We start from the raw sequence: 21,284 nt of genomic DNA, 5'->3' as shown, positions 1-21,284 counted from the left end.
TAGTTTTATGCCCCTATGTTTGTCACACAAACACGCCACACCTCCTAAATCAACCCCATCCAGCCATCTTTCAGCTATTTCCATCATAAACACACCTTCCCAGGTGTTGCACAGACCAACATGAATCTTTGTGTGACAGTGAGGTTGAAGGACACAAGGAAAAATGGTTTAGCCCCTGGCTGTCTGTCTCTGACTCTCTCCCTTCCTCTACCCGACCCTCCACGCCATCCCCATACCTCAGTAAGATTGGATCTCAGATAGATTGCAGTTTTACACGTTCAGCAGCCTAACTTTGATGCAAGAGCATTCATGCTATAGCCCCTTGACACTGGACTAACTCAGGTGGAATTTTTCATCATCCACTTATTTACGTTACATTTCATAAGGTACAGACTAAATCTCTTTCTTCAAATATTGTTTGTTATTCACTGCATTTACATGTACTATACCCATTTACAAGTCAGCCCCTTTGTTCACTGAAAACGCCGACTGAATCCAGCTTTCTATTTCCGACCTTACTGATGCCAATGATAATGCAACATGGTTAATGTTTCCGGCCAGTGACCATATATCAGAGCTGGCAGAAGTAGAGGCATTTTTTAGCACAGAGTTGGGTGTTCTGGGAGCATATGGCCCCAAATCGATGAAATATGAAATTGACAATGAACCAGACAGACAATGTGTGGATGAAAACCGCAGAACATTGAAAGTCCCACAAACATGAGTGATTCTCCCGGAACATAATGGGAAATAATATTAATTGACTTGGTACAGCGTGATATCAAGTGAAAGCAGAAGGGAGATTGGTATTGGTTTGCTTGTGTGTGTTTGTGTGTGTGTGCTTGTGTGTGTGTGTGTGTGTGCGTGAGAGAGCGAGAGAGAGAGAAATTTGTAGAGAGATTGTGGCAGTGTCCAGCAGAGTGTAGATTGATGAAGTTGTGCGATTGTGTCTGTGTGATTCTGACAGTATCCAGCAGAGGGTAGATTGGTAAATCTCTGTTTATGTTTGTGCGTATGATTCTGACAGTATCCGGCAGATTGGTAAAGGTGTATATGTGTGTGTGTGTCTGTGTGTGTGCGCGCCCGTGTGTGCCTGTGTGCGCACGCGAGCGTTTGCATGCATACGTGCGTGCATGTGTGTGTGTGTGTGTGTGTCTGATATAGAGAATGTGTGTGATACAGGGGATGCCATTAAAGATGAAGGCGTGCATGTGTCTTTGCAGTGCGTCCTGCGTCCTGAGTGTGAACATTGCCTCCTTTCTCCTCTCCGCACCATTCCATCCTTCGACTCTGACCTCTGTGCCTCCGGAGCTTCCAACGCTGCTTGTACACATTCCTATTCCTTTCCTTAATGTCATCATGTCATGCTGCCAGCAGTATGCTGAGTGTGGTAAAACCAGTTTTGCACTTAACTTTGATATAGCATCTCTGCTTCTCAATTCAGTAACTGGGAATTAGCACCAGTTCGTCCTTCGCATTGGAATGTTCTTGCTAACCTGATTGTTGATAGGAATGATTTGTTAGCCATGATGAAATGTATTCATTAATATATTCATAAATGTATTACTGAATACATTTAACTATTGCTGAATGCATTATTGCATTTAATAATTCAGTAACAAAACTATCGATTGTTTGTGAGCTTGATTAACTAGGGTGTGCATTCACAAGATTCAACATTGCAAAACAAGAAGGAAACACAGCTGTGCGTGAGCGTGTGTGTGAGAGCGTGTGTGTGAGAGCGTGTGTGTGAAAGAGAGAGAGAGAGAGAGCGAGAGAGTGAGATAGAGCGTGGGTGTGTGACAGCCTGTCTTCGTGAGAGCGTGTGTGTGTGAGTGTATGTGTCTGCCTTTGTGCGTGTGCCTCTGTGGTTACGACAGTACCCAGCAGAGGAAAGTGGGGGTGGACAATATTGCTGACCTAGCCAGCGATGCCAGCAACCCGTAAAAAAAAAATTAAAAACAAGTTAGTGTCTCGGCCCCTAATCTTTGTTTGTTCCGTAAATATGGGGCGAGTGTCTAAGTGTCCAAATAATTATGATTAGCATAGTCGTTCCGACCACCATGATGTCCCCGGGCGTTAATTGCCTTTGGTAATGGAGGCAGCATAAAGTGAAATGTGGTTGTGACATCCTTCGACAGTTTGTTCTGAATTCTGAAATGACCTGATATATTTGCCGCTTCGTCTTTAATCTGAAAGGCAAAGTGAGGCAGACCCTGGTTGATCAATATTAGTAATGTGAGTTAGTGTGAGTTGAGAGAGCCCTCATATACCTGAGCTGTAAGCGGACATGATTTTGTGGGTACCAGGGAAGTGATAAAATATCTGCGAAAATAAAATTCAAAAGCCATTTTCTCCAAAGATGAAAGCTGAAGTATAGCTGACAGTTGTTTAATACGTGGCAAACTATCTCAGAGATATCTTGATATTGTTCTGGGCTGCTGCCAATCTGACCTCTATAACACAACCCAGTGAATGTTTTATATGAAGTGAGAATTGTAAATCTAATCATGTTGTAACGGGATTGAAATAACTCAGAGTGCCACATACTGTATTGAACGAACATGAATTGCATTGCACTTAATGTCAACCTGGGAGTCATGCAATGTATTTCACATGTATTATGAATAAAGTATATTTTTGGAAAGTTAATTGCAGATTCCAGCATAAACAGGAATTCAAGCTGATCTCGGTGTGTGCACCTGAGGGCAGCGAGCAGAGCAAAGAAACACAGTGTTGGTGAAATCCCGGAGGAAAACGTGAAACGACTGCCAGAACCAATTTTTGCAATTTGTATGTTTCGAAATGCAGACTTTGAATTCCGTTATAATATGACTGCAACGTTTAAAGAGGTTTTCGTTAAACGAAATCAAACATCTGTTAATTAAAACTTTGTAAGCACGTACAGAAGACTACAAAATGCTACTAAAATAACTTCTAAAAATCCCATAATTATACCGACTCTCACTTATACATCTGTTAAGTCAACAGTAAACAAAAATATTTAAACAGACCCCTGGCAAAGCACACTCTGGAAAGTCGATTTCAAAAGGAGTTTCTTTCAGCTCTGGGTCCTTGAGGCTTACAGGATGGAAATTTTAGGTCTTAGTATCCTGTCAGATTTACCAATAGCCTTCTCTTCCACTATACATATTTTGCTATTTGAATGCAAATTCTCATTGTTCACTAGGTTTTTTGAACTTTACCTCTTCTAACAATAAAACCCTTGGAAAACACCAATTTTATTAATAACCTTTCTTAAAATAAACACAGTCTTTGGCTTCATCTGTCTATGTGCCATATTTCACCCACTCTTTTGAATGGCTTATTTTAAAATGAAAACTGCCCCCTTTCCACTTCACCTTCTGACTTCCCTATGTTTACCCAATTAAAACTTCAAACCTGCTTCGCTTTTATGCATCAAAGCCTCGAGACCAGCTGGCTCTAATCCAATTAAGACACAGCCATTTGGATACACAACATGAACTCTATTTTGAAATAATTTCCAGTGACATTATAACCACTATTATATCTTATTGATATCGCCCATCCTTATCGAAACATGAACAATCATAATTCTAAAAGACAGATTCATTTTGATTAACCCACCTTAAACTACCTCCTATCTTTATCTATGTACTTTATTATATTACCAGGTGCATGCATTACCATAAGAATATCAATACAAATCCTTGGAATCCACAAAATTTTTACAAGTTCAGTCTCCAGGTTTTAAATGTCCAATTTTCCCTTTAAAACTACAAACTCCTGATAAGACACCTGAAATCAGATTTACCCTACCAGCAACGTGTATAGTCTGTAGATTTAATGGTTGCTATAATATACTCCATATGAATAGCCTTGCGCTTCTGTCTCGAAATTTGACCAGAAGCTTTAAAGAATTGTGCTCTGCATAAACAATTCTTTCTGATGAATTGTTTGCCACATTGATTTCAAAATCCTGCAAGGTCAACACCGAATCCTACACCTCAAAGAACAAAGAACAAATAAAAGTACAGCACAGGAACAGGCCCTTCGGCCCTCCAAGCCTGCGCCCATTATATTGCCGGTCAACAAAAACATTCTCACTTCCGGGGTCCGTATCCCTCTATTCCCATACTATTCATGTAGTTGTCAAGCTGCCTCCTAAACACCACTATCGTACTTGCTTCCAGCACCTCCTCTGGCAGCGAATTCCAAACACTTACTACCCTCTGCATAATAAACTTGCCCCGCACATCACCTTCATAGTTTTCTCCTCTCATCTTCAATCTATGTCCCCATGTAATTGACTCTTCCACCCTGGGAAAAATCTTCTGGCTATTTACTCTGTCCATGCCACTCATAATTTTGTAAACTTCTATCAAGTCGGTCCTCATTCTCCGTCGCTCTAGTGAGAAAAGTCCGAGTTTATGTACCTCTCCTCATAGATAATAACCCCCATCATTATACAAATTGATTTGAGGAAAACCAATTCCATAGTCCTGCAATTCCACCTCTTTCTCATTTTCTGCGACTACTCACATTTCCTTTTGGCCCTTTTCCCTGCCAAAGTACTTTTCAAACATGTTTCCACGGCACAGCCTGTGCTTCTTTCTTCTATTTCGAATATTTATTAAATAATTTGTTTCACTCACTTTCTTTTCAATCCAGTAAACCCACTATACTTTGCTTTTAATGAGTCGCCCAGTACTAGTAACAGAAATAGCAATTTCTCTCCAGCAACAAAATTCTGAGCTGTAGCCTTCCGGCCTGCTTTAAGTTTCACAACTTGCTGTGATACCTTTAACTGTTCCCTATCCAATTCACATGCTCTTTCTAATCTCTCCCAGAACTTTCATACGTAATCCAACTGGTTAGTTTCTGAATTTTTAACCATCAATATCTCATGGGTCTATTTCAGTGGTCCCATTACCTCATGACCGTAAATGAGTTCAAAATGGTTAAAGCCAGTCGATGCTTTGGGAGCGTCTTTAATACAAAATAATGAGAATGGAATTTCCAAATCGCCTATTGAAAATTGCCCAACATTTCCTGTTTTATTATAAATTTAGCTCATCTCTGCGAACCATATCAGTCTTCATGGGTGGCAGAAGTTTTAAAAATCTGCAATACTCCCACATTTTCCCATTGAAGAGTTCCACATTTATTTCATATTACCATGCATAGATATCTGCGAAAATGAAGCGAGGGGAGAGGCGTTCGAGAAGAGGCAAAGCTGCTTTTAGATGCAGTGAGGCCGCCCGTCGTGCCCTCCTACTGCACGTGCATGATAAAAAACTCATGCCAAGAATTGGGAAGAAGTGGAATCCCAGGATCATGCTGCGTGGGAGGTGGTGGACGATTGGGTCAACAGCATTGAGGGGCTTAGAATGCTGGTTGCTGTGAGAAAGCTGCAGTTTCCTCCTTGTGATATTTAGTTTTCTGCTTCTGTCTGCAAATGGTCACAAATCGATCACATTTGAAATTGACAGTCAAACAGACAGAACAATATGTGGCTGAAAACCTCATATCATTTAAAATAACCACATGGGGGTGATCTCGGGGAACATCATGGGAAATGATGGTAATGTATTTAGTAGAGTGTTATCACAGTGATAGAAGAGGGTAGATTTCTGCAGGTGGGTTTGCGTGATTCTGGCACCATCCAGTAGAGGGCAGATTGGTAAAGGTGTTTGCGTGTTTGTGTGTGTGTGTGTGTGTGTGTGCGTGTGTCTCTTTGTGTGAGATTCTGGCAGTAACCAGCTGAGGGTACATAGTGATTTGCGAGTGTCTGATTCTTACAGTATGGAACGGAGGGTAGATTGGGAAGGAAAGTATTTGGGAGAGTGGGGGACATTGCCTGAGCGTGTGTTTGCGTGTGTGTTTGTTTGTGTGTGTGTGTGTGTGTGTGTGTGTGTGTGTGTGTGTGAGTGAGTGTATGTGTTTGTGTTTGTGTGTGAGTGAGTCTCTCTGTCTGTGTGTGAGTGAGTCTGTGTGTGTGTGTTTGCATGTGCGTGTGATTCTGGCAGTATTCAACGGAGGGTAGATTGGGAAAGAAGAGCTGTGGGTGTGTGGTGGACTCTGCCTGGGTATGTGTGTGTTTGTGAGTGATTCTGGAAATATCCAGCAGAGTGCAGATAGCCAGTGATTTCTGGTTTTGTGATTCTGACACTATCCAACGGAGGTTAGATTAGTGAACATGTGTGTGTGTGTGTGTGTGTGTGTGCGTGTGTGTGTGATACAAAGGCAGTTCAACGAAGGGGAACTACACAACGTGAAACAGTCTGTGTGTGTGTCTCTTCAGTGCGTCATACTGCGCCGTGAGTTTGAAATTTGCCTCCTTTGTCCTCTCAGCTTCTTTCAATCCTTCAACTCTCAGTCTGCGTCTCCTAATCTCCCAGTGTTGATTGTAGAATTTCCTATTCCTCACCTTAGACGCCATCATTACACACTGCCAACAGTATGGTGAGTGTGATATAAGCAAGGTTACATGTTAGTTTAAAATCAAAATACTGTGGATGCTGGAAATCTGAAAGGAAAACAGAAAATTCTAGAAAAACTCAGCTGGCCTGACAAAATCTGTGGGGAGAAAAACAGAGTTAACGTTTCGAGTCCGTATGACGCTTCTTCAGGGCTACAGAGAAGTAGAGAGTAAGCTTGATTCTCTCTGCCTTTCCATTCAATTCCTATGCAAATTAGCACCAGTCCTTCCTTCGCGTTGTAATGGTCTTTCTAACCTGATGTTAGAAATGAGTTGTTAATCTGGAGCTGTAGAATCCAATGATCTCATTATAAACTTTACCAATTATCTCTGACCTTATTTCATAATGGCCTTTTACGAATTTATTCAATTATTGCTGAATGGGTTAACCTGTATGATTGAAGTTAATAAAGCCAGTAACACTGCAATCATGATCATCTAGGGTGTTAATTTACAAGATTCAACATTTCTGGTCAAGAAGGAAGCTTGATATTCGCAGGGGGAAATCTGTGAAGCAGCATCTCGAATGAACGGATTAGAGAAAGATTCCAACTGTAAGAAAGCCTGGAGTCATTTGTAAATATCTTCCACATGCTTACAGGTTCCAACAGTTAGTTTCCATTGCATTAAAGCTTCCTCGCAGACGAGCTGCCAAATCGCGGGCCTGTCAGCCATCTCAGTAGGATACAAAGATCCCACAGCCTCTATTGGAAGAAGAGCAGTCAGGGTGACTTTCTCCCCTCTATGCTGGGACCAATGTCTGCCTCTCAATCAAGTCTGTTCATTTGTTACATTAATGGCTGTGGGAGCTTGCTGTGTGCAAATTGGCTGCTGAGTCTCCTGCATTACAACAGCGACGACATTTCAAAAACCTCCTTAATTGATTGTAAATCTCTTTGGGATGCCCAGAGGTAGTGGAAGGTGCTGTACAAATACAAGTCTGTCTTTATATTTAAAAGCAGAGTTCTCATGCTATATGAGGGAACCGAGAGGCCAGGCCAATTCAATGTGACTGAAATGCGAAATCTCATGTCCCAGCGAATTATTTTATGGAGGGGGGAGGTAGGATGAAATGTATATAAAAGACAAACTTGTGAAGCCACATGACAAGGAAGGTAAAGAATGAAGAAAGATGGGGGTTGCCTGCCTTGAAAGGGGGGACGAAATATTATCAGAGTTCCAAAGGGGCGCCCATTATTTCAATAGGAGAACAATAATTCCATGAGAGTTTAAAGTTCTTCAGCGGGGACCCTGTCACCGAGGCGGTGGCTGCTGTCGTTTGCTGCCCTGTCCACTGGGGCCGCATTAAATCTCTTCAAGGCCTCCTCTCCCCCCCCAAGTTCTCCCTGAGTCACCTCTTGCCTCCCCCCGTGCCCGGCGGCTGCTTTGTGTTAAATACCGGCCACGCCCCCCTGACAGAGCGCGTGGCCCACAACTTGGCGTGACATTTATTTCAGTTTTTAAAAATCAAACCGAAAAGTTAAGATGAGGCACCTCAGAGTTTTAAATGCTTGCTTCATCTCCTTTATCCCCTTTCTGAACTTGTTCTGGTTCAGTGCATCAATACATGTGCTAGTGCAGCAACACAAAATGGAGAAGCAGACATTCTGATTCTTGAAGCATATAGAGAGGATCACTGCGTCCTGTGTAACTATAAGAGTTAGCAATTCAATCATACAGGATAACGTGTCTGTACGGGCGAGTGAGGCTCCGATTGATGAGTGTCGGTGTCTGTGAGATAGAGAGAGATTTCGACGATATACAATAGAGGGGCATTGCTCAGGGTGAAGGTGTCTGTGAAGTTTGAGATTATTTAACATAATCTGTGGTAATCAGCGATTACTCTACAATTCCAGAGGTCTAAAAGTTCCTGAGCCCTCAGCGCACAACATGTTTTCAACAGTGCACAGCAACTTAATGCCCCAACAGCCATTCCTTGGGGCGAAGAATTGCTTCCGGGCATCAACCCTGGACGGTCTGGTTATAAATTGAACGTAGTGACCCTTTGGTCTGGACCCCCCCCCACTCCCCCCACCCCTCCCCCAACATCCCCCCCCAACCCCCACCCCACACACACACACACACGCACTCCACCCACACACACGCACTCCACCCACTTGAGGAAATGGTATCTCTGGCTCCACCCAAATTAATTTTAATTCTTTTACTCAACCTAGATTAAGAGAGTTTATTTGTTGGTTGAAAGTCTCCGATGTTTTACACTGAAAGTTAAGTTAGTGACTAAGACATCAGTGGATCCGTTTGGAAAGCTGGTGGAATCCATTTAAGTTCTCCATTCCCTCCTGCCTTCTCATTGGCGGCGTTTACAATGCAGCAAAATCCATTCCTGGCTAAAGAACCTGACTTTGAGAAGCAAAGTTTTCAAAGTGTCCAGCAAGGGAAATTGACGGGGTTAAACTGTTTTATTTCAATGCAAGGAGTATTACAAGCAACGGAGATGAGTTAAGGGCACAGGATGCAGCAGGATGCCAATGCTATAACGGAGACCTGGCTAAAGGAGGGGCAAAACTGGCAGCTTAATATCCCTGGTTATAGTGTCTTCAGATACGATAGAGCAGGAGATTAAAAAAAAGGAGAGTGGGGGATCTGGGGGTGGTTAGCACAAACGGTTAAAGAATCAATTCCAGTTGTGAGAAGGGATGATACACTAAATGGGTCAACAAACGAGGCTTTATGGATTGAGCTTAGAAATACAAAAGGGGCAGTCACGCTACTGGGAGTATACTACAGATCCCCAAATAGTGAAAGGGGATAGAAGAACAAATATATTGGTAAATTTCTGCTTGTAAGAACAAGAGGGCAACAATAGTAGGAGACTTCAACTACCCTAATATCAACTAGGATTTAAGCAATATCAGGGGCACTGAGGGGAAAAAGAAATTCTTGCACTGTGTCCAGGAAAATATCTTCAACAATTAGTGACAAACCCAACGGGAGGAGATGCAATTCTAGACCTAGTCTTGGGGATCAAAGAAGGGCAAGTGGGTGAATAGACAGTTGGCGACCATATCAGGGACTGTGATCACAATTCAGTTAGATTTAGCATTATCATGGAAAAGGACAGAGATAAGGCAGGAGTAAAACTCTTGAACTGGGGGAAGGCAAAATTTGCAGAAATGAGAAGGGACTTGGCTGAGGTGGAATGGACAGCATTGCTAGAGGATAAAACAGTGGAAAAGCAGTGGGAAGCACTAAAAAGCGAGATCCTAATTGTACAAAGTAGACATGTCCCCTGCAAAAATAAGAGTAATACTGCCAAATCTAGACTCCCCTGGTTGTCGAGTGGAATACAGGGGAAGATTAAACAGAAAAAGAAAGTGTACGATAGGCACAAAGAACTAAGCACTCAGATCGCCTAGATGAATATAGGAAGTGCAGGGACGAAGTGAACATGGAAATAAGGAAATCAAACAGAGGGCATGAAAAATGATTAGCAAGTAAAGTTAAAGAAAACCCAAAGATTCTTCACCATTACATTAATGCTAAAAGGTTAGTTAAGGAAAAATGCGACCTATCAGAGATGAAGATGGAAACTTGTGTATAGATGCAGAGGCTGTGGGTTTTGAATGAATATTTTCTCTCCGTGTTTACAAAGGAAAGGGAGATGTAGATATAGAAGTCCAAGAGTAACACTGCGAGATATTGGACGGGATAGTTATAAAGAGAGAGGAAGTACTCGAAGGGTTGAAATCCTTGAAAGTTGATAAGTCATCACGGCCAGATGGATTGTTTCCGCGGCTGCTGAAGGAAGTCAGTGAAGAGCTAACAGATGCTCTGAGGATGATTTTCCAATTTCACAAGATACAGGGGAGGGACACGAGGACTGGAGAAATGCAAACGTACTTCCGTTGTTTAAAAAAGGGATCAAAGGAAATGCCAAACAAGTATAGGCCAGTTAGTTTTACATCGGTGGTGAGCAAATTAGTAGAATCAATCATGAGAGATAGGATTAACTGTCCTGTGGAAAGGCACGGACTAGTCAGGGATGGTCAGCATCGATTTGTTAAAGGAAGGTCTTGCCTCGCAAATTTGATTGAGTTCTTTGAGGAAGTGACAAGAAGGGTTGATGAAGGTAGTGCAGTGGATGTTGTGCACATGGATTATAGCAAGGCATTGGAAAAGGTCCAACATGGCAGATTGGTCAGGAAAGTAAACGCCCATGGGATTGAGGTTAATGTGGCACACTGGATAACAGGTTGGCTTTGTAACAGGAAACAACGGGTAATTGTCGAAGGATGCTCTTGCGAATATACAGTTATCTCAAAGGGTGTTCCACAGGGCTCAGTGTTAGGGCCCTTGATGTTTGCGTTATATATTAACGATTTGGATGTGAACCTGGGGGGCCCGTTTGGGAAATTTGCAGATGACACAAAGATTGGTTGAGTAGCGGATAGTGTAAAGGATAGACATAATCTCCAAAACGATATAGATGTTTTGGTGGAGTGGGCGGTAAAGTGGCAGATGGATTTTAACATAGACAAGTGTGAGATCATACATTTAGGGAGGTCAAACAGTTACAGGGATTACACAATAAATGGGAATATACTAAAAGGGGTAGATGAAGTGAGAGATCTTTTCGTAGAAGTACACAGGTCCCTTAAGGCAGCACTTCAAGTAGACAAGTTTGTAAAGAAGGCCTATGGAATGCTGTCCTTCACTGGCAGAGGTATAGAATATAAAAGTAAGGATATGATGTTGGAATTGTATAAAACAATGGTGAGGCCACAACTGGAGTACTGTGTGCAGTTCTGGTAACCAAATTACAGGAAGGACGTAAGAGCTCTGGAGAGAGTGCAGAGGAGGTTTACAAAAATGTTGCCAAGGTTAGAAAAGAGTAGCTAAGAGGAGAGATTGGATAGGTTGGGGTTATTTTCCTTAGAACAAAGAAGGCGAAGAGGTGGCTTGATTTAGATGTACAAAACTATGAGGGGAATAGATAGATTGTACAGGATAAAATTGTTTCCCTTGGTGGAGAATTCTAGAACCAGGGAACATAGATTCAATATAAGTGGCAGAAGGTGTAGGGGGAACATGAGGAAGAACGCAGTGGGTTTCTGGAATTCGCTGCCCAAGCTGGTGGTATAGGGAGAAACTCTAAACTCCTTTTAAAAGTACCTGGATCTGCACCTTAAATGATGTAAGCTGCAGGGCTATGGGCCTGGAACAGGAAGGTGGGATTAGAAAGGAAACCTGGCTGTCCTCGGGCTGGCATGGTCAAGATGGGCCGAATGGTCTCCTTCTGTGCTGTAACTTTTCTAAGGATCTATGGATGTATGGAAGGCATTGCCCCCGAGCCTTCACTAATGCTTCTATTGTTCATGACAGTGAATTTCCAGTTGGAGCGATAATAGTGATTGCGATGCAAATGAAGATGCTCGTTATTGACCCCCAATACCCTCTGTTAACCGGGTGAAATATTCATTGTAAACTCAAATTACATGCAGACAAAAATATCAAACAAGCATTGCTGGTTGTAAATCTAAGAATGAGAGGTGAACTCATTGAAGCATATAAGATTCTGAGGAGGCTTCACAGGATAGGTGCTGTGAGGATGTATCGACTCATGCGGGAGTGCAGACCTAGGGGCACAGTTTCAGAATAAGTGACCTCCCATTTAACACGCAAATGCGGAATTTTTTTTTTCTCTTCGTTGGTCGTTTCCGTTTTTGGAATTCCTTTCCCCAGAGAGCACTGGAGGCTGGGCCATTCAATATATTCAAGGCTGAGTTGGGAAAATTTTTCATTGACAACGGGGTCATGGGTTTTAAGCAGTCAAATGCACTTGAGGCCGCAACCACATTAGGCAACATCTTATTCAATGGCGGATCAGGATCGAGGGCCTATTCCTGCACCTCTTCCTTATGATCTTTTAATCTTTGGTCACTTGAAATTAATATTGAGATGGTAAATGTTGATGTTCTTAGAATCAATCTGAAAAGGACGTGGAAAATATTAAAGTATCTGTACCAATGGAATGGGTGTTTGGATTGAACTGACTTGACTCAATGATAAATACAGCGAGATTGTTCGTGATGAATTTTACAAAATGATTCAGTTAGTCGGTTTTCTTTGTGGGAGATATTCTCTCAGGTTTTTTAAAACAAGAAACTGCATTTAGCATTTAAAAGCGAAGCACATTACCACACGCTTGCTGCGATGTCCCTGTTAAGCATTAATACTCACCCGACTAATTGCTTTAATGAGTCCAAATCCGAATGAGGGTGAAGAGTAGAACCCGGATAATTGTGACAATTATGGCACAGGATCAAAATGCACCATCCCAACCGAGACAAGTTACTAGAAACTGCTGCTGGGCCAAATCACTCTTTTATGGGACTTCCTCGTGTCAAACTTGAACCAATTATAAAGTCAAAGCAGCAAATCCGTGCTGCAACTTCTCTGCAAGGCTCCAAAGGGACCCATGTCAAGGAATCTTCAGGAGAATTCTGAGGGACTGAATCTGGAAGAGAAGAGTGAAATACATTCATTTTAGTGTGGTGAAACTGATTGTATGAATTACTGACAGAATGGGTTCCGAAATGAGCAGACAGTGTTGCGCCTTACTGGGTCTGAACCGTTCTGCAGAAATGCTTGACCTTGAATAATAGAGAAGTGGGTCAGTAAACCTTGCAGCAGAGAGCGGGGCTGGGCAGCAAAGAGGCGCATTGGATGTGACCGCGGCTGTTTACTGCGAGTCTCAGAAAGACGCCTCGCTCACACCCCATGCGGGGGCTGTGCAAAGCATATCAATTGGCACCAATCGCTGACCGAGTTTCTGGCCGCTTTTGACTTGAGATGGAAAATGATGTTCTGTCCAAAAGCTCTCTGTGGTTTTTACAGTTGAGGAGCTTCATGTACAGAACCGCCTGCATTTTACTAAATGTTAAACCGCAGACAGCAGAGGCCTTGACGTCAAGGGTAGATTCCTCAGAGCAGAGAACAGGCTGGTGCACATTCATCCTATTTACAATGTCCTCATTGACCTGAGACCGGGTCACTGCTTACCTGCTGTGCCCGATATTTGCAAAAAATAACTGATCCCCAACATTATTCACAATTGATGCACTCCCTTCATCAGAGGTTCAGAGTACTATCTATACACAGGCATCACTGCAACCAATCGCCAAGGCTGCCAACGCCGAGATGGACAAGGGCAGAGGGTGCATGTGAGAGCCACGGCCTCCAATTACCCCCCAAGACAAACACTATCCTGACTCGGAACTGGACCGCCGTTGCTTCATTGAATCTGGGTCAAAATCCTGGAAATCCCTCCCTGACAGCATTGTGGGTGCACCTAAACTGCAGGAACTGCAGCTTTTGAAGAAAGCGGCTCACCACCATCTCCTCAAGGGGCAATTATGGGGGACAATAAGTGCTGGCCAAGCCCGCGACCCTCACATCCCTTGAACGAATAAAAATAAGTCAATAGGCTCTTGCTTTCAACAAAGGAAAAAGGACAGTGTGTGTTTATATCAGATTCTTATAAACTTTTCACACTGTCCCTCAGTTTCACTTCCCTAGAGGATGTTCTCTCTACAGATTCCCGGAGACCCTCTCTGTCCGGCTTGTGCTGAATTTCCTCTGAGAATTAGGTTCCATTAAACCCTAACGCGGATCTTTAGAAAAACTTAAAGCATGCCGCTGGGAATGGCGAAGATCGGAAATCTTTATTCCCGAGGTAGCCAACAGATTGCAGACTGGGAAAAATCCCCATTATGCATTCGAGGTTTATAATCACGGCCTCATTGTGGCGCTTTCTTTAAAATCATGTCCACTGTTATCTCCCAGTGTAGAAACCTTTCTCAGTGAAATGTTTAAGAACACGGATTGCAAAACAACGGAGCAAACAAGGTGCGCTTCTGGTTAGAAGGAAAACTCCCTAATGACTTCCCTCGACCACTATTCGGTTATGTGAGCCTGTTCTGTCCCGTCTTTTTACAGTGAAGTCGCTCACTCAACAGCAGAATGTGTGAATGCGATCTCCGCTCAGGAGGTGAATACAAACCCGTTAAACAGAGGCCTCAGGTTCCGAAATAAAAATAGAAAATGCTGGAAAAACTCAGTAGGTCAGGTCGCATCGCTAAAAACAGAAAATTTTGGAGAAGAACTCAACAGGAAGACTCGACACGTTAACGCTGTCCCTCTCTCTCTCTCTCTGAACAGATGCTGCCAAGCCGACACAGTTCTTCCAGAATTTTCTGTTTTTATTTCAGATTTCCAGGATCTGCAGTATTTTGCTTTTGCATTGGCCTCGGGCCTGGTCTGTTTCTGACGCTGATCTAACGGTTCCTTCATTGAGCCTGTGAATAATTCTGCAGCAAGTTGCTTTTGATGCAATTATCTGTGATCTTAACTGGAAAAAAGTACAAATCAGCAGCGGGATTTATTTGCAGATGAATATAATTGAATAACAAAGAAGTCATGTTCGTCTGTAGAACCTTGTTCAGATTCAGACCACACTTGGACTAACTGTGCACATTTCTGGATTCAATTTTATAAAAGGTATATTGAGGCAATGGAGTCGGTGCAAACACGAATGACAAAGCGGTTATCAGAGCTGAGGTTAAACTAACAGCAATGACTGTACAGGTTAGGTCCCTTTTCTCTAAAGACAAAACTGAGGAGTAACCTGCCAGAGGTTTTGAAAACTGGCGCAAGCGCCACCCTCTCATTGTCAATTAGGAATGTCTAAACTTCAATTAACTTTAACTGCAATATTCAAAAACACCTATACAATTATTATTCTACCACCCACTCTGAGTGACAACACAGTAAACTTCTTTATAAACATTCTGCCACTTGACCGCTGTGACACCCAGGCGGTGACAACGGTAAATCAAAAGCATGTGACATTCACCAGGACACCGCGCCCAAAATGATGTCATACTTTCCATAGCATAGCTCGTCATAGTTTCCACTGCATCTGAAAGGGGAGCAACTCACTGGGACTGAGCATAGATCAGTGGCGGCCACTCCGCCTGCAGAAACAAACTGGTGAGAGCGGAAAAAGGGAGAAATCACCGCGTCAAGATGTCCAAGGGATTTTTATCGCTGATTCTAATTTTCCAAGTGCTGCGGATTTACGGTGGGTAAAGGGCGGGAGATAATTCTAAATTGAAATCAACCAGAATCAGTGGTTACTTAGCTGAAAATGCGACCCAGTGATCAGGTCAAGGGATTTGACCTGAACATTTGAGTTTATTTACAATTTCCTACTACAAGACGAATAAAAACATATTGGAGAATTAACCTAACCAAGACTGATTGAGGTCAATGTGGTGATTCTACTTAAATTACACGCGATGTATTTCAAATCGGCTGCTTCCTATCTCTCAGTAACCAGTAGTGATGAAACAATAACCTCTCTAGTTACAGAATCCGAGCCCTCACTGACTCAGGGTCCCTTCATAATGACAGCTGAAGTCGGACAGACGGTGGAATTAGCCTGTCAATACAGTTACCATGTGGTATTGGTGTCGAGCTATTTCTGGTGCAAACAACTTCTGGGTGAATCCCCGAAACAAATCGACATCCAGCCCTGTCAGGGGGACAATTGTAAGTTTATTTCCAAAAAGGGCAGCAGCAAAAATGTGTTGATTCTAGAAATTCGCAATGTCCAGGTGAATGACTCGGGTTCCTACTACTGTGCTCATAGGGTTAGCTATGCAACGCTCCAGAATGGACCGACACTACTGGTTGGAGGTAAGAGAGCAAGTGAAATGAATCCAGATCATGCACAGCAGTATAATTTGGTGTAAATCAATCGTTAACTGTGTCCCAATCTCTGTCCAGACAGTTCCACCAACAAGACGGCTGTACTGGTGTTCGTCCCGCCAGGTGAGCTGCATTTGAATGAAACCGTCCCCTTAGTGTGTTTTGTCAGTGGTGTTTCTTCGAAACAGATTGTTATTTTCTGGAACATTTCCGGCCTTGTCACCGAGGGACCGATTGATCCCGGTACAAGGGAGGCGGACGGGACCTACAGTGTCAGAAGTCACGTCATGGTGTCGAGGGAAACCTGGAGAAGCAGCGGTCTCTGTACGTGCATTGTTCAACTGGGATCTCCAGGCAAATATTGGACGAAGAGCGTGTCGTTTCCCAAAGCAGCAGAGACTGGGACAGGTGAGTTGCTGGTCTGTGCAGTGGAGGCTGTTATTCGACTTTGAAGTAATTTGGAGTAAATCATGAGCTTCTTCTAGCCATATATATATATATATATATATATATAAATATATGTATATGTGTGTATGTGTGTGTGTGTGTGTTTATGTGTGTGTGTGTGTGTGTGTCTGTGTGTTTGTGTGTGTGTGTGTGTGTGTGTGTGTGTCTGTGTGTTTGTGTGTGTGTGTGTGCTTTCAGCCTGTTCAAGTATTTTAAAATAAGTTATGGTTATCTTAGCCCAAGGTGTAGTCATGTCCTTGTAAACAATTCCTGGATTTGTCTTATATTTCTCCATCACATCGTAGAATCCTAGAACATTAGATGTGAAAAGAGTGATTTCGGCCCATCGTGCCGGTGCTATCTCTTTCGAAGAGTTGTTCCCTTTTCAGGCAATGTATCTTGGAATGGATTTGAGGTCAGTTCTACACTGGGATCACTTTGCAAGCAGGAAACAGCCAAGGATGCCTTGTGGTGGTTGGGGGGTTTTGATGGGGGGAGAGAAGATTTGGCAGAATAGCACCAGGGATGAGGGACCTCAGTTAATGTCGAGAGACTGCAGAAGCTAGGATTGTTCTCCTTAGAGCGGAGGAGGTTTAAGGGGGAGATTTAATTCAAAATAATTAGGCGTGTCTATGTCGTAAATAAGGATAAAACGTTCCGCTGGCGGGAGGGTCGGTAACGAATGGGACACAGATGGAAGATAATCAATAAATTATCCAGAGCGGGGCACGGTGAGAGTTTTTTTGTTACACAGCGAGTTGCTCTGACCTGGCAGGCGCTGCCTGGAAGGGCGGTGGACTCAAATTTGAGGGGAAGAGCAGGGAGACTAGGAATAATCAGAAATACCTTTCAAAGAGCCTTTACTGGCACGATCGTCTGAATGGACTGATTCTGGGCTTCCTTTTGGGTCACCTTTCCCATCAGAGAATCCCAGAAAAGGATGACTTGAACGAGCAGCAGTTTCTAAGTGTTTTGTCTCTGTAGGATGGTGCAATCTGGCCCTTCCTGTTGTCAGAACTGTCCTGGTGATACTGGTTCTACTCTTGGTCCCTATTTCCATTTGGATTCATAAAAGCGGCAGATCAGGTCAGGATTAATATTTATCTGGGATATTTGAAACATTGTTTCCCTTATTTGATTCCCTTCTTGTAGTTTACAATTCATGATTACATTTTCTGCTTTCAGAAGAACGAGACAAGAGATCCCAAAATGAAAACTGAGTAACTGAACCATTTTCAAAGTTCATCCCGAATACCCTCTCTATGTTTAGCTCTATCTATAACCCAGTTCAACACCGACACTGATTCTAATGATGTATAATGACATTGTCCATGATTTTTTAAGGTTGATTCTAAGGCTGCTCTACAATTCTCTTCTCAAGTGTTGCTGGCACCTGAGCCAGGATTTAAAAGACATAACATGTGTTTGATATTTTTGTTCGAATCCAGTTTTAGCTTGAGAGAGAGAAGGCAAAGAGAGGGCCGGAATGAGCGACAAACGGGTAAGTTGCATTGAAATGTTGGCACCAATTGAAGTTCAAGTGGGCGGAATTGGAAGATGCATAAGAGCATTCCCTGCCATGAAAATGTTCTACAATCGCTCTATCTGTGAGAACCATGTAAAATGCCATTTACTGATTATTAATAATGGCAGTAATATACCAGATGGACAATAGACACCACGCAGTGGGGTAGATAGTACGTGTTCATCCATTGGCGAAATTCACCCCACTGTATTGAAGTATTGAGAGACTTTGCTCGCATTGGGGGGATCTCCCGCCGAATGGGGGCCCAGAGACATATGGGGCCGATTGGCCGATTGGGGCCATTGGTAAATTGGCGGATCAATGGCGAACAATGTATCTGCATTGAATTATGTATTGACCAGACTGGGATAACGTTTCAATTCATAACACAGATTACCAGCGTCAAGCAGAGGCAAAGCGGACACATCAGGATGCAATACGGGTGAGTTTTTTGAATCTGTTGTGACAATATATAAAAAATTCGTTTTTGGGATAAGATGCAATGGTTCCCATGCTAGATATTTCTCGCTGTTATCAGAGAGCAGGTCAGAGTGTTGAGCATCTGAATTTGTATAAAATCCCATTCATCCTTCTATCTAAAATCAGAAAATTCCCCACAGTCCTCTCCCCATCTGATACTACAAAGGATAGGGTGATGTTCCATGTAGAATGCTTCCGTCTGGCTAAACGGCGGATTCGCAGCAGTTTCCACTTTAGCATTAAGCTATTTTCTTTTATGTCCACATTGGGTCTCATCCCCCACCACCAAATTTCCCACATTTCTCCTTCCCCCGAACAAACCAATTTAGAAATACATTAGCCAATGGAATTACAATGAAGGTAACACCAAAATTAGGGGAGTTTTATGGAATATTGAATTTGTGTTGCTGTTTTAAGTGGACTAAGAATGATTCAGTTTGGGTGGAAAGTATGTGTGCCTCTCTGTCTGTGTATGCGTGTGTGTGTGTGAGAGAGAGAGTGTGTGTGTCCAGAAACTTCAGCATAAAGTCTAGACTGAATCTCCAATGCGAGTGCTGCACTGTCTGAGGTGCCGTTTTTGCATCAAACTTTAAACCGTGTCACTGTTTGCCCTTTCAGCTCGGCATAAAAGATGGAATCGCCATTATTGCAAGTAGATGGGTGAAGGGGGCGTGGGGGGGGGGGGGGTGGCGGCGGGGCTGGGGGGGGTGGAGGGCGTTTCATATTTTGTGCCTCAAACAACATCAAACAGATTTACGAATGCTGCTTCTCTGTTACAAAACATTAATTCGGACAATTATTACACGTACAAATAAAGCGAAATATCCCCTCAAATTGATCGAGAAGGAAATGGAAGCAGATTCAATAGGGACATTCAAGAAGGAAATAGAAAATAGTGGAAGGGGAAAATAATGGTAGCGATATGGAGACAGATAAATGTTCAAGGGGGCAAATTGCATAACTCTTTCAGAGAGCTGGCACAATGGGCCGAATGTCCTTCATCAGTGTTGTATCATTATATGGTTCTATGAAACGCGATTGTGGGATTGGGTAATCTGACCTGTTTTTTAACTACTTTCCGGTATTAATGTGTAAAATGTTTCACAGACCCAAGGCGGACCTCTCTACGCCTCCCTGGACATGGCTGCATTGGATAAAAGATCAAAAAAGAAGGCGGGTCGCAGATGAGAAACGGGACTGTTTCTCTCTGATCAATTATCGAGGTGACAGGATTTACCAAATAACCCATAGCCTTGTGGAAACAACATGGTGCCAAAGAGACTCCCATCAAACAATTATCTTTCCCCGTGGACTCGGCAGAGGCTACAAAGACCGGCTCATTTTGAGAAGGGATCTTGAGTATGATTAAGGATTTTCCACGGTTATCGTGTATTTTAAGTGTGAAAGAAACAATAAACAAAGACTAAGGACTTTCCTTAGTTTCTCTGGGCTTGTTCTGCTGATCCTGTAACTCAAGGCACTGACTGGATGTTCATTTGTTGACAAATGTCTGTACGTAAAATACAATAAATTATTCTTCGATTATAACGATGCCCCAGAGATTTGTATTGATTAATAATTAAATTATAATTAAATGTCATCTTGATAAAACTGCAATTTCTGTTGAGCTGGCAATATCAGTCCTGAATGGAGATGCTGTTCGGAGTGGGTTTCTTTCTCTGATTTATGATGTGCTCTATCATTTAATTAATTAGAATACAGCAGGGGAGGGGCACGGGCAGTGATTCAGGAAACTTGTGATGGTCCCATTTCACTTCCACAGAGTGTCTTTTGGTTTATGTTGAACTTTAAACCTACTTTTCGGAGATTATCCATGAGTATAGTGTGTTTTGGAGCAAGAGGTGCTGTGGAAGCTGGAGTGGAAATCTGGATCTATATCCCTCAGGAAGCTGTTGAAGCTGGTATCGATTATATTTTGTTGTGCGCACTTATTAATGGATCTGGAAACAAGGTGAATGGTTTCTGTAAATGGATGCTATTTTTATGTATTTTGGGAACATGGTGGTATTCTATGAAGAAAGCTGCCTGTGTCTCTGTGTCAATAAGTAATTAAAGTGGGGAAAGTTCGTAAAGACAGATTGCCTGTGGGAAATTAGAGATGAAAGATGAAGCAGTTCGATGCATGCATTTGTAATGAGAGGCTATGGTGATATTGGGATTATAAATTAATATGCTGTTTTTTTAAAAATTTGAATTAGCTGTTAGGAAGGACTTGTGTTTTCAGCAGCCGATATTTCATAAGTAAACAAGGGTAGGTTATTAAATTTATTTTGACGTGGATGTGAATTCAATATGAAGGCATGAAGGAGTTTTTAGTTTTGGAAATTTGAGTTCAAAGGAATGCTTAGGACATTGGAACCAAGGATGAAAGGGGGTCAGAAATATACTTAAGGTAAATGCTTAGTTGAGTTGAGGTGGCTGTGTGGGGAAAATGTCCTGAGACTAGCTCTGTGCCGATAAGAATATCGCATTTGAAGCAGCCATCCGATATCAACACAAAGAAGTCTTTCCTTTCAAGACGGGGCGTGTTTCTGAGCATCCTTTGGATTTCCACAGTAGACTGGAAGAGAGTGAGAAGTCGTGTGGCATACTGTACTAAAGTAGCAGCAGTAT

The 21,284-nt window shown here is 42.6% G+C and overlaps 1 protein-coding gene and 1 long non-coding RNA gene across 2 annotated transcripts in view; both read left to right on the top strand.

Moving 5' to 3' along the window:
- LOC144672197 (immunoglobulin kappa light chain-like) overlaps positions 1-21,284 on the top strand; it is a 373,445-nt gene that overhangs the window by 275,866 nt on the left and 76,295 nt on the right. The gene's annotated exons all lie outside the window — the stretch shown is intronic.
- Positions 18,572-20,085, top strand: LOC144672216 (uncharacterized). The gene is made up of 2 exons (XR_013574080.1): positions 18,572-18,612; positions 19,758-20,085. It is a non-coding gene; the product is annotated as an uncharacterized LOC144672216 (long non-coding RNA).

This window comes from Cetorhinus maximus, chromosome 36 (genome assembly GCF_964194155.1).
Source record: "Cetorhinus maximus chromosome 36, sCetMax3.hap1.1, whole genome shotgun sequence".
NCBI classification, from domain to species: Eukaryota; Metazoa; Chordata; class Chondrichthyes; order Lamniformes; family Cetorhinidae; genus Cetorhinus; species Cetorhinus maximus.
Note: the sequence above shows the minus strand (reverse complement) of the source record. Positions and strands in the feature narration are given on the sequence as shown.